Here is a 14,535-nt window from a genome sequence, read left to right as displayed (position 1 = left end):
AGAAACAGACACAGAGTTATACAAAGTGAGGAGACCAAGGAATATTTCCCAAATGAAGGAACAGAAATTTACAGAAAGAGGGCTAAACAAAACAGAGATAAGTAAAATGCATGATAGAGAATTTGAAATAATGGTCATAAATATACTCACTGGACTTGAGAAAAGAATGGAGGGCCCCAGTGAGATCTTCAGCAAAGAGAGAACATAAAAAAGAACCAGAGATAAATAACTGAAATTGAAAACACACTACATGGAATTAATAGTAGACTATAGAAAGGATCAGGGACCTGGAAGACAGAGTAATAGAAAGCAATCAATCTGAATAGTAGAAAGAAAAAAAATACGTTAAAAAATTAAAATAGGGCAGCCCGGGTGGTTCAGCGGTTTAGTGCCACCTTCAGCCCAGGTCCTGATCCTGGAGATCTGGGATCAAGTCCCACGTCGGGCTCCCTGCATGGAGCCTGCTTCTCCCTCTGCTTGTGTCTCTGCCCTCCCCCCTCTTTCTCTGTCTCTCATAAATAAATAAAATCTTTAAAAAATAAATAAAATAAAACAAATAATTAAAATAGAGGAAACTCAGCAACACCACCGAGTATAGTAGAATATGCATAATAGGTATCCTAGAAAGAGAAGAGGGAAAAGGGAGCATAAAAGTTTATTTTAAGAAATAATAGCTGAATACTTCCCAAATCTGGAGAAGGAAACAGAAATCCATATCCAGGGGGCACAGAAAGCCCCAAACTCATTCCCAGAAAGTTCACACCAAGACACAGTCATTAAAATAGCAAAAAGTAGTGACAAAGAAAAATTTTAAAACAGCAAAGGAAAGCAGTTACATACAAGGGAAACCCCATAAGATGATCAGCTGATTTCTCAACAGAAACTGCAGGCAAGAGAAGATATCTTGAAATTATTTCAATTATATTGAAAGTGCTGAAAGATAAAAAAAACCTGCAGCAAAGAATATTCTATCCAGCAAGGCTATCATGCAGAATAGAAAGAGAGATAGTTTCCCAGGTAACAAAAGTTAAAGGATTTCATGACCACTAAGACAGCACTATGATATATGTTAAAGGGTACCCTTTGAGCAGAAAGGAAAGATCATTAGCAGGAATAAGAAAAGTAGGAAGCACAGAAAAAGTAAGATTGAGTATATCTATAAAAATCCGTCAAGGGATTCACAAAATAAAAGGATGTAAAATATGAAACAAGATACCTAAACATTGTGGGGAAGGGAGTAAAGAAGGGGTTCAAACTTAAGCCACCATCAATTCAATATAGACTGCTATATGCATAAGATATTACTTACAAACCTAATGGTAACCACAAATCAAAAACTGGTAGTAGATATGCAAAAAGTAAAGAGAAAGGAACCCAAGTACACCATTAAAGAAAGCCAGCAAATCATGAAAGAGAGCAAGGGAAGAAAGTAACAGAGAAGAACTAAAACAAAACAAAAAACCTTGAAACAAGTAAAGTGGCAGTAACTACATATCAAAAATTACTTTGACTGTAAATGGACTAAATGCTCCAATCCAAAAACATAGGGTGGTGAATGGATAAAAAAGACTCATTTATGCTGTCTACAAGAAACTTATTTCAGACCTGAAGACACATGCAGATTCAGAGTGAAGGGATGGAAAAGTATTTATCATGCAAATGGAAGTTAAAAGTAAGTCAGGGTAGCAATACTTATATGGGATAAAATAGACTTTAAAACAAAGACTGTAATAAGAGACAAGGACACTACATAATCAAAAAAAAGGATAAGCCAACAAGAAGATATAGAAATTGTAAATACTTATGCATCCAACACGGAAGCATCCAAATACATACAGCAGCTCAAAATAAATATAAAAATATTCAAGAGTAATACACTGATAGTAGGGGATTTAGAACCCCACTTGCATCAATGGGTAGATAATCCAAAAAGAAAAAGAAGAAACAGTGGCTTGGGATGACACATTATAAACAGACTTGTTTATAATATCCCATCCTAAAGCAGAACACACATTATTTTCAAGTGCACATTATTCTTTAGAAGAGATATTCTTTAGAAGAATATTCTTTAGAAGAGATCACTTAATCAGCCATAAAACAGTCACAATAAATTTAGAAAGAATTAAGTCATATCATGTATCTTTTCTGACAACAACACTGAAACTAGAAATCAACCTGGAAAGAACACAAATACATAAAGTTTAAATAACATGGTGCTAAACAATGAATGGGTCAATCAAGAAATCAGAGGAAATCCAAAAATACACAGACAATTGAAAATGAAAACACAAAGGTCAAAAATCTTTTAGATGCAGCAAAAGTGGTGTAATATGAAAGATTATAGCAATATAGACCTACATTAAAGGCAAGAAAAATCTCAAGTAAACAACTTAACCTTGCACCTAAAGGAGTTTGAAAAAAGAACAAAACCCCAAAACAACAAAAGGAAGGAAATAATAAAGATCAGATCAGCAATAAATCAAAGAGAAACTAAAAAGAAAAAACAGCCATCCAAACAAAGCAGATCAATTACACCAGGAGTTAGTTCTTTGAAAAGATCAACAATACTTTAAAACTTTAGCCTGACTCATAAGAAAAAAAGCAAGTAAGCAAAAATGAGGACACACACACACACAAATCAGAAATGAAAAGATCAATACCACAGATATAGATTATGAAAAGAATGTTATGAAATTTGACAACATAGAAGAAATGGATAAATTCTTAGAAATATAATCTCTCAAAACTGAATCAGGAAGAAATAGAAAATTTGAACAGACTGATTGCCAGCAATGAAATTGAATTAGTAATCAAAACAACAACAACAACAAAAACCAACAACGACAACAAAAAAATAACTCCCAACAGACTAAAGTACAGGACCAGACAGCTTCACAAAAGAATTCTATCAAATATTTAAAGAAGATTTAATACTTTTTTTGCGGACTATTGCAATAACTAGAAGAGGAAGGAAAGCTTTCAATTCATCCTATGAGACCAGCATTACCTCATACTACAACCAGAAAAAGACAATACAAAAAACGAGAACCACAGGTCAGTATCTCTGATGAACATAGACACAAAAATCCTCAACAAAACAGTACCAAACCATTTCCAACAATACATTAAAAAACAAAACAAAACAAAACAAAACAAAAAACATTCACCCTAATCAGATAGGATTTATTCCTGGGATGCTAGGATAGTTCACTATCTCCAAGTCAATCAATATGATACAACAAGGTAAGGAATATGATTATTTTAAATAGATGCAAAAAAAGCACTTAAAGTACAACATCCACTCATGATTAAAAAAAAAAAACCCTCAACAAAAGTAGATTTAGAGGGAACATACTTAACATAAGAGCATATGTGAAAAAAACCCACAACTAAGATCATCCTGAATGGTCAAAAACTCAGCAATTTCCCAAAGATCAAGAACCTTAGGAGCATGTCCATTCTCACTGCTTTTATTCAACATAGTACTGGAAGTCCTAGCTCAGCAATCAGACAACAAAAAGAAATTAAAGCATCCCAATAAGGAAGAAGTAAAACTTGTTCATTATTTGCAGATGATGCAATATTATATATAGAAAATCCTAAAGACTCCAGCAAAAAAAAAAAACTATTAGACTTGATAAATGAATTCGTAAGGTTACAGGATACAAAATCGATATACAGAAATCTGTTGCATTTCTGTACACTAATAATGAAGCAGCATAAAGTGAAATTGAGAAAATAATCTCTTTTGCAGTAGCACCAAAGAGAATAAAATGTCTAGGAATAAATATAACCAAAGAGGCAAAAGACCCGTACCCTGAAAGCTATAAAACACTGGCGAAAAAAATTGAAGATGACACAAAGAAATGGAAAGGCATTCTATGCTCATTGATTAGAAGAATATTGTTAAAATGTCCATACTACACAAAACAGTCTACACATTTCATGAAATCCCTATCAAAATACCAACAGCGCTTTTCACAGACTTAGAACAAATAATCCTAAAATGCGTGTGGAACCACAAAAGACCTTGAACAGCCAAAGCAATCTTGAAAAAGAACACATCTGGAGGTTTCACAATTCCAGATTTCAAGATATACTGCATAGCTGTAGTAATCAAAACACTATAGCACTGGCACAAAAACAGACATATGGATCCATGGAACAGAATACAGAGCCCAGAAATAAACCCACAATTATATATGGTCAATTAATCGTTGACAAAAGAGGAAAGAATATGCAATGGGAAAAAGTCTCTTAACAAACGGTGTTGGGAAAAATAGACAACTACATGCAAAAGAATGGAACCGGACCACTTTCTCACATCACACACAAAAACAAACTCAAAATGGATGAAAGATCCTAATGTGAGACCTGAAACCATAAAACTCCTAGAAGAGAGCCCAGGCAGTAATTTTTCTGACATAGGTCACAGTAACATTTTTCTAGATAGGTCTCCTGAAGCAAGGGAAGCAAAAACAAAAATAATTTTTATTTCTGCAGAATGCCCCTTGCAATATGCCAGTTTATTGTTGGATACAACATTCTTCATTGGTAAGAGTCCTATGAATAAAATAAATATGAAGATAAAGCTTTATCCCTTACTGTTATGAATATATCATAGCTATAACTAATCTCCATAGAGAAAGGTATTAAAACAATGTTTTATTAAGTGTTTATCTTCAACACCAGATACCCATCTAAATTTGTAATTACTATTTATAAATGAAAGAAATTATAAATTACTTTCAAATACTCTCCAGAATACGCTTTTAAGTATTTCAGTGAAGTAACTTCTTGAGTATTGTTTTAATCACTACAAAACACTGACAACTGTGAGTCTCCATGAGCCTGTGGTACCAATAAGAACCCGTAGGTTTGTATCAAATAAAGGTATATTCACTAAGGCCCTGGTAAACAAAATTAAAAATGTCAATTTAAGTTAATAAAAATCTCTCAGCATGGAAAAAATTTCAATTTCTAATGAAAAAAAACAAAAAAACAAAAACCACACATTAGACCAGCTGAACTTTATACAGAAGATTCCATCCAAAAACTACACAATAAATATTCTTTTCAAGTGCACATGAAATATTCTCCAGAATAGATCATGTATTAGGTCACAAAGCAAGTATCAATAAATTTAAGAAGACTGAAATAATATCAATTTTTTTTCTGACCACAGTGGGGTAAAGCTAGAAATTAATTACAAGAAGAAAATGGAAAAAGATGTGGAGATTTAACATGTTACCTAACAGTCAATGTGCACATGAAAAAACCAAAGAGGATATAAAAAACTACCTTGAGACAATGAAAATGGAAACACAATGTTCCAGAATCTTTAAGAAGCAGTAAAAGCAGTTTTAGGAGGGAATTTCAGAGCAATGCAACATACTTCATGGAACAAGAAAAACACTTAAAAAAAAAATTCTAACTCTACCATAAAGGAAATTAAAAAAAAAATAATAAATTCCTAAGTTAGTAGGAAAAAAAAGAAAATAATAGAGATCAGAGGCAGAAATAAATGGAAGAAACACTGAATATGTAAAAATTAAGAACTTGTTTTTTTGTGAAGGTAAACAAAAGCCACAAACCTTTAGCCAGATTCACAAAGGAAAAAAAAAAGCACAAATTTAGAAATTAGAATCTGTACACGGAAATACAATAAGAAAATACTACATACATTATAAGCCAGCAAATTAGAAAACCTAAAAGAAAGAGATAAGTCTCTATAAATATAATCTTATGTTTCTAACTCATGAAGAAATTGAAAATCAGAATAGAATAATTACTAGTAATGAAATTGAGTCAGTAATAAAAAAAATTTCCTGTAAGAAAATCGATAATTAGCTTTACAAGCAAATTCTACTTAACATTTCAAGAACAGTTCATACTTACCCTCTTTGAATTATTCCAAATAATTAAAGAGATAAGAATATTTCCAAACTCATCACAGGAGGTTAACATTTCCTGATACCAAAACCAAATATGATAAAGCTCTCAACAGACTGAGTATAGAGGAATAGATCTCAACTAATAAAAGCCACATATAACAAGCCCATTGCTAACAGTACACGCAATAGTCAGAAGCTGAAAGCTTTTCTGGTAATTCCAGGAAGAAGACAAGAATGCACCCTCTCACCACTTCTAGTCAACACAGTACTGGGAGTCCTAGTCCTAGTCCTAGTCCTAGTCCTAGCCATGTCACCATGGCATCATTGACATGATGCTATAGACACCCTGAAGGACTCCACTAAAAAGCTTTTAGTGTAAATGAATTCAACAAAATTGTAGGATTCAGAATATATGGAAATCAGTTGTTTCTATACATTAGTAACTATCAGAAAGAGAAATAAGAAAATACCTCATTTACAAATGCATCAAAAAGAATAAAATACCTGGGAATAAATTTAACCAAATAGGTAGAAGACCTGTACATTGATAATTCTAAGACATTAATTAAAGAAATTGAAAAAAACACAAATAGTAAAATATTGTATGTTCAGGGATTGGATGAATACAATTAAAATGACCATACTATGCAAAGCAATGTATAGATTCAATGCAATCTATCAAAATACTAAAGCCATTTTTTTTTTTTTTACAGAACTAGAATAAACATGAAATGTGTATGGGTCAAAAGACCCTGAATAGCCAAAGCTCTCTAGAGAAAGAACAAAGCTGGAATCAGGGCAGGTGATACCTCCAAACTATACTAAAAATCTACAGGAATTAAAGCAGTATGATGCTGGTGCAAATACAGACACATAAATCAAACACTAGTAAACCCATCCTTATCTGGTCCGTTAACTTATGATAAAGGAGTCAAGAACATACAATGGGGAGGTGCACCTGGGTGGGTCAGTCAGTGAAGGGTCTCTCTTGGGCTCAGGTCATGATCCTGGGGTCCTGGGATGGAGCCCCGTAGGAGTCTGCTTCTCTCTCCCTTTGTGTGCTCTGGGTCACTCTCTCAGATAGGCAAATAAATCTTAAAAAAAAAAAAAAAAAGAACAAACAATGGGGAAAAGACAGTCTCTTTAGTAAATGGTGTTGGGAAAACTGGAAATATACTTGCAAAAGCAAGAGACTAGATCACTTTCTTCCATCACACACAAGAATAAACTCAATATGGCTGAAAGACCTAAATGTGTGTGTCCATTGACAGATGAATGGATAAGAAGATGTGATACGTATATACATATAAAGACACACATAAACACAGAATGAAATATCACTTAGCCATAAAAAATTATGTCTTGATATTTACAACGTGGGTGGACCTAGAGGATATTGTGCTAAGTGAAGCAAGTCACAGAAGACAAATTCCACATATAAGTCAAATAATACGGTATCCGAGAAAACAAGAACAGACTCATAGATATGGAAAAAAAAAAACTGGTGGTTGGCAGAGGGGAAGGGAGTGAGGAGGTAGTGGAGGAAATAGGTGAAGGTGAATAAGATGTACAAACATCCAACTGTAAAATAAATAATTGGGAATGTCACATACGCTAAAGGAATATAGTTAACAATCCTGTTATAACTGTGTGGTGACAGATGGTAACTAGACCTGTTGATCATTTCATAATGTATAGAAATATTGAATCGATAAGTTTTACACCTAAAATATTGGTATATCAATTATAATTCATACAAAGTGCTTTATCCAAAACACAAACGACAAGCACCTCAGCATTTCTAGAGCAGCCCGGGAACAATTTTACATGGTCCTAAACCACACAACTTGTTTACTATGAGGCTGTTCTTGGAGTTTTAGTCATGGTTTCTAAATATTGCCACCAGGCACACCTGGGCCTTCCAATGACTACGGCCAAGAGAGCAGTGTGCCTCCTAGTTCTCCCATCACCCTCCTAAGTGATTTCACTTATAGGCATTCTCCACAGTTAGAGTTTATTAAACTGGAATAAAGTAGGTCATTGGTACCTGCTTTCACTCTGTCATTTATTTCTAAGGCTAACTTGATTTTGGTGGATTTAGCTTTTTCCTTAATACCCCTTTGAAATTCTGAAATGCAAATAAAGGCAAGTTACTTATGCAGTAAATCAACATAAAAGCACGTAGACAGTGATCTCCTACCCTTTTGCTCGTCAGTAGAGGATACTAGCTAATCTGAGACCCTTTAACAATGGCTTTCAAAATTAGTAGGGAAGAAAGTGTAATTGCTGAGACTTGGTAAACTTGTACCTTCATACAGTATAAATTGGTACAACAGTTTTGAAGGTGATTGGTCAATAAATATGGAATAATGAGAACATCCATATGCACAATCCTAGTATTTATCTGAAATTTCCTTTTTTTAAAAAAGGAAAATGATTGTAAGGTGTTTCTATTTTTAACTTTTTGAGGAAACTCTATACTGTTTTCCAGAGCAGTTGCACCAGTTTGCATTCCCACCAACAGTGCAAGAGGGTTCCCCTTTATCCACATCTTCACCAACACCTAGTTTCTTCTGTTGTTGATTTTAATTATTCTGACTGGTGTGAGGTGGATCTCACTGTAGTTTTGATTTGCATTTCCCCAATGCTGAATGATATTGAGCATTTCTTTATATGCCTGTTGGCCATTTGTAAGTCTTCTCTGGAGAAACATCTGTGCCTTCTATACATTTTTTTAGTGGATAATTTGTTTTTTGGGTGTTGAGTTTCGTAAGTTCTTTGTATATTTTGGATACTACCCTATGATCCAGCAATTGCACTACTAGACATCTACCCAAAGAACACAGAAATACTAATTCAAGTGGATACATGTACCCCAATGTTTATAGCACCATTATATACAACAGCCAAATTATGGAAATAGCCCAAGTGTCCATCAACTGATGAACGGATAAAGAAGACATTGTGTATATAGATAGCAAGGGATATTAGCCACAAAAAGAATGAAATCTTGGCATTTGCAATGACATGGATAGAGTTAGAGAGTATTATGCTAAGCAAAGTAAGTCAGAGAAAGACAAATACTCTATGATTTCATTCATATGTGGAATTTAAGAAACAAAACAAATGAGCATAGAAAAGAGAAGGGGGGGCAAATCAAGAGACAGACCCTTACCTAGAGATAACTAATGGTTACCAGATGGGAGGTGAGTGGGGGCAATGGGTGAAGTAGGTGATGGGGTTACGGAGGACACTTGCGATTAGCACAGGATGTTGTATGAAAGTGTTGAATCACTATATTTTACACCTGAAACTAATATTACACTGTTAACTAATTTGCATTTAAGTAAAAAGTTTTAAGATTTTATTTATTTGTTCATGAGAGACCTAGAGAGAGAGAGAGAGAGAGAGAGAGAGAGAGAGAGACAGGCAGAGGGAGAAGCAGGCTCCACACAGGGAGCCCAAAGTGGGACTCGATCCCGGGTCTCCAGGATCACGCCCTGGGTTGAAGGCGGCGCTAAACCACTGAGCCACCCGAGCTGCTCTAAAAAGTTTTTTAAAAAGGAAAATGAAAAAAATATAAAATAAAATAAAATAAAATAAAATAAAATAAAAATAAAATAAAAAGGAAAATGAAAAAAATAAAAAATAAAAATAAAAATAAAAAGGAAAATGACATGTACCTAAAGATGTACATTGCATCATTATATCGAAAACAAACAACCAAATGTCAAACAATATGGAAATTTATTGTTATTAAACATCAGTGTGGTGAAATGTCAAACAGCCATTATAAATTACAATTATGAAGACTAATACAGGAAATATGATACAAAGTAAAAAACACCAAAATTGTATTTATATTGTAATCAGAACCATGCAAAATTGTGTATGTATCACAAGAATATAGGAGGGTAAGAGACATAATTTGTGGGTTAGCTGGACCATGATTAATTTATTTAATTTTTGTTGGTGTCACCATGTTTGTTTAGTGATGTTGCTAATTGTTTTGAAAAGAAAAAGAATCAGGCACCTACCCATTTAAAAGCAATTGCACTCAAAGCCTTATGCGCATGGCAGTTTGCATGTTGAATTCTGGCTACCTCCTGTTTCTCTGCCTACATCTTAGTCCAAATTACTTTGGTCAAGTCAAACACTCAAATCTTGAATTTCCTTATCTTAAAATGGGGGTATTAACACCTACTCAGAAACCCGAATAAGGGAGTCCAGTTGTTCAGATCATAAAGCTGTTTGCAAACTGAAGATGAAGAAACAGTCAAGCTCTTATTATCTCTGCCACCTTCCCTCCAACTTCATCATTCTTAACCTTCTTCACATCTTCATCCTTTTCTTTAAGGTTTTATTTATTTATTCATGAGAGACACAGAGAGGCAGAGACACAGGCAGAGGGAGAAGCAGGTTCCCTGCAGGGAGCCTGATGCAGGACCTGATCCAATGACCACAGGGTCACGACTTGAGCCAAAGGCAGACGCTTAACCACTGAGCCACCCGGGTGCCCCCATTCTTTACTTTTCTATATCCAACTCAATTATTTTGCCTGCTCTTCTACCTCGTTTTTCCCTTCCTCTCTGGAGGTCAGATAGGAGTTTCATAAGCCTCAAATTCAGTGTGGGCAGGGCTGCAGTCCTCCATGGAAGCTCCAGGGGCGACCTCTTTGTCTTGCCTTTTCCAGCTTTTAGAGGCACCTGCCTTCCTTGGCTGGTGGACACTTCCTCCATCTGCAAAACCAGCAGCACTGTGGAGGTAGTATCACAGTGCCCTCCTCTTCCCTAATTCATGACCTGGCGATGTTGATCACCTTGAACTCACCCAGAAGATTCAGGATGATCCCTTTAACACCAGCCCATTGTTATCTTATCTGCAACCTTAGTTTCCCCTTGCCAATATAGTCACAAGCTGGAGGCCATTCTTCTACCTACCTCCCTGCCCCTTTTCTCCATGTGTGAGACCTATAGTAGATTTACTAGTCTCCTACCTCAGTAGTATTCAGCTGTGAGGCCTTAGACAAGGCATTCGTCTTCTCCCCAGAGCTGTAGTTTCTTTGATTGGTAATATTAAAGAAAAACACACACACACACACACATACACACATACTCATGACCCTTGCTAAAGCACAGGCACAGTAAGGCTGGCTTTACTCAAGGGGGTTGTAATAATAGTTGTGGGAGCCACCGCAATGAGATCCTGCAGTAGGATGGAGAGAGGAGGCTCATCTACAAACAGAGCATGAGAAATGGGAATTCATAGCCAAGGAGCAGGGTGGGGCCACTAGATCAGGTAAGAGTTTCCAGCTAAACTGACCTAAAAAGATGCTTGCAGGCCAGGTGGTAGGACCTCATCCTGAGGGATGGTGGGGGATGAGAAATGCTAAGAGATAGAAAGGATGATCATATATCAAGAGTGGAGGTTTCTTATTAACTGACTTAGCAGGGTTCTTGCTAAAATTGGACTTTAAAGGAGGTCCACAGATGGGCCTACAAGAAAATTCAGGAATCTGACTTGGGTTTGGTTCAGCAAAGAATCTTCTCCAAATAACTCAAATAACAATATATAGAAAACTATTTTACTTACAATTATCACATTTAGCAATTATTTAATGATCAAAATGGGAAGTGGAAATATATATATATTTTTTTAAAGATTTATTTATTTATTCATGAGACAGAGAGAGAGAGAGAGAGAGAGAGAGGCAGAGGGAGAAGCAGTCTCCATGCAGGGAGCCCGATGTGGGACTCGATTCTGAGACTCCAGGATCACGCCCTGGGCTGAAGGCAGCGCTGAACCACTGAGCCACCTGAGCTGCCCAAAATGTATGTATTTTAAAGGGATCTATGATTGTAATTCAAATGTTATGTTCCTTGTTCTCAATTTACTTCATCTTTCTCTTAAAGTCTAAACAAGGATAATTTTCTACTTCCTTTTATTTTGAAGTACGACACTGTCACATAAAATATTTTATACATTTTAAAAGCCTAAGTTAGTATATGTACATTTTATTGATTTTGTTGGAAGATATTTAAGCTAGTTTCTAATTGTTCATGACTGATTCTTTTATTAAATATAACTGTTTCAAAATACTCACCAAGCCCTTAAACCTATAAATTCTATTCTCTGTGCCGGCAAAATAAGATCTACTTTTATCCTCACAATATTTCCACTGTTAACTAAAATGATAATCAAAATAATTGAACTGGAGCTAAATAAAGAACATGCAGATTGTTTAGGCTAGCCTAGTATTTTGTTCAGCATGCATTCCCAATTCAGGCATTAATATTTTCCCAAAGCTTTGTAGCCTTTCAAGTTCTAAGCTCCACCTAGAACTGTGGCCCTGCTAATACCTTTGGTAATCTGGCTTCATTTTTTTAAGTGCTCGGATTCACAGCTTATCTATGGGGGAAAAATAGTTTTCTATCTGTAATAATCCAGAGATATACTGAAAAAGTTTAATTTAGTATTCCCTCCTGCAAGTTGGCAGATGCAATCTTAGCTAAACCTAAGGAGAGAGAAATTGTCAGGGGGAAACCCAACCTGGCGATCACCCAACTGCCTGTCCCTCCATCTATCTGTCAACAGGAACGCAGGAAGGAGGCACGTTAGCAGTTCTATCAGGTGGCGGCCACCAGAGAGGGCAGGAGAAGGCGGGAAAAGAAGTTGCCGCCAAACCTCAAAGCTTGGCATGAAGAGCCAGCTGTCAGCCAGTTAATGTGCTCAGCTAGCAGCAAGAAACCCAATCATTAAGTTATTGGGGATTGGTCAGAGAAAAGAGAAAGACTCTTTGTCCTAAGTGTGCCGAGCTGCTGATGGCTATGACTCATGATCCCGCAAGATTTGTTCCAAAAACAGAAATGGGGACATTGTGTGGGGATAGGGCCCATAGCACGGTAGGAGGTAGAAGGCTTAAGCTAGACTTCATTTCAGAGTGGTGATGAAAGAATGTCACCTCCTTTTTGTGGCAGCAGAGCCCAGCAAAGACGGAAGAGACAACCCTCCCACGCGGTTAGGAACTAACAGAGGAATTTGGTTATTTTGAACTTTTTGGCATTTTGCTTTTCTTGAGCAATTCCCACCCTACTCCTCTTTAGGATTTATTGGACTCCAGGCCACCTTATGATACACCCTTTGATCCTGAATCAGATTTTAAAGCCTAAGGTATCTATGCTCCAGAGGTTAAGGGCTCACTTCCTGCACAAAAGGAACAAAGAGATTGGATAAAACGACATTTTAATCCTTAATAGTGATGTACTCAAGTGAAGTTAGCTTGTCACCAGCAGCCAAGGGATCATATTTTAAAGACATGGGAATCTTTTCCATACATCATTCAGGGCAAGAATATGGCAGCTTCATCTTTTTTTTTTTAAAAAAAGATTCTATTTATTTATTTTAGAGAGAAGGAGAGTCAGTGAGCGGGGTGGGAAGAGGGGCAGAAGGAGAAAGGGGAAGAGAGTCCCCTCCTCTCTGAGTGCAGAGCCCAACTCTGGGCTCAATCTCATGACCCTGAGATCACAACATGAGCTGAAACCAAGAGTTGGACACTTAACCAACTCCATCATCCAGGCATCACATCAGTTTCATCTTCTTATCAGCTGTCTATACCTGCTCTTCCCACTTTGACTTCAGTGTTTGTGGTCCTTTTTCCAACTCATATTCACCTTCTAGTACGTATCTGAGGCTTATTCACACCAAACATAAATAGCCCAAATTCACAAGATGTGTATTGAGCACCCATCCTACATCAGGTATAGATCTATACCTGGGGCTCCAGGGACCAGAAATGACTAAGATAGGGCAGCTGCCCTCAAAGCTGACAGTGTTGAAGGGGGCCATTGATGGAAAACAGCTTATAATACAGTGTAATAAGCTCACAGAGACCAGGGAAACAGGCAACTGTAAGAAAAGGTGGTTAGTGCAACAGGAAAAGGACAAGGGCTTAGGGTAGGCTTCCAGGAGAAAGCGATGCCAAGCTAGATTTCAAAGGAAGCTGAAGTGTTCACTGTGGACAGCACAATAAAGAAGAGGCCATGGGGATGTAAGAAAACACGCTGGGCTTCAGGAGCTCTGGAGATATGAGTTGGAAGGGCCAGTAAGAGGAAATGTGACCAAGTCCAGGCTGCCTATGAGCATCAGCTAGTTAGGAGAGGTAGGAGATTGCAGGTAGGAGTGGTACCTGCAATTTTCCAAAAAGAAGTGTTGGGATTGGCTTAAGGTTATTCAGGAAATGGAATTAATATAAGTTGATGATCAAGTAGCCATGCACCATAAGCAAGAAGACAGAGCTAAGAGAACATAGTCTCTGGATTCTGGCACACAGTATTGGAACCCTCAGAAATGCTCCATTTTCATAGAATCAGATCCATCAGCTAAAGGAAAATTGTATCAGAGTACTTTAGCCATTAAAGGAGCATAGAGTATAGTGGATATAAAGAAGTCAGGTTCAGATACTAAATAATCATACACAGATTATAAATTGAGAATGTTCAACATGTTAAAATAAAAAGACATAAAAGGCAAGAAAAAAGAGCAAGAAGTGCCCTGAAATGGTAAAATTGAAAAAGAACCAAATAGAACTTAAAGAAAATAATTTTTAAAAAATGTTAACAGTATTTAAATGTTTCCGAATCCC

The 14,535-nt window shown here is 36.3% G+C and overlaps 1 long non-coding RNA gene across 1 annotated transcript in view; it reads left to right on the top strand.

Annotated features, from left to right (window-relative positions):
- Window positions 1–11,649, top strand: part of LOC102154595 — a 58,731-nt gene extending 47,082 nt beyond the window's left edge. Inside the window, exon 4 of the long non-coding RNA XR_005371717.1 lies at window positions 11,583–11,649. This is a non-coding gene — a long non-coding RNA (uncharacterized LOC102154595). The remainder of the gene's footprint in view (window positions 1–11,582) is intronic.
- The last annotated feature ends 2,886 nt before the right edge of the window (window positions 11,650–14,535 follow it).

This window comes from Canis lupus, chromosome 16 (assembly GCF_011100685.1).
Source record: "Canis lupus familiaris isolate Mischka breed German Shepherd chromosome 16, alternate assembly UU_Cfam_GSD_1.0, whole genome shotgun sequence".
In the NCBI taxonomy this organism is placed as follows: Eukaryota; Metazoa; Chordata; class Mammalia; order Carnivora; family Canidae; genus Canis; species Canis lupus.
The sequence above is the reverse complement of the archived record's forward strand: the minus strand, read 5'-3'. Positions and strand labels throughout refer to the sequence as shown.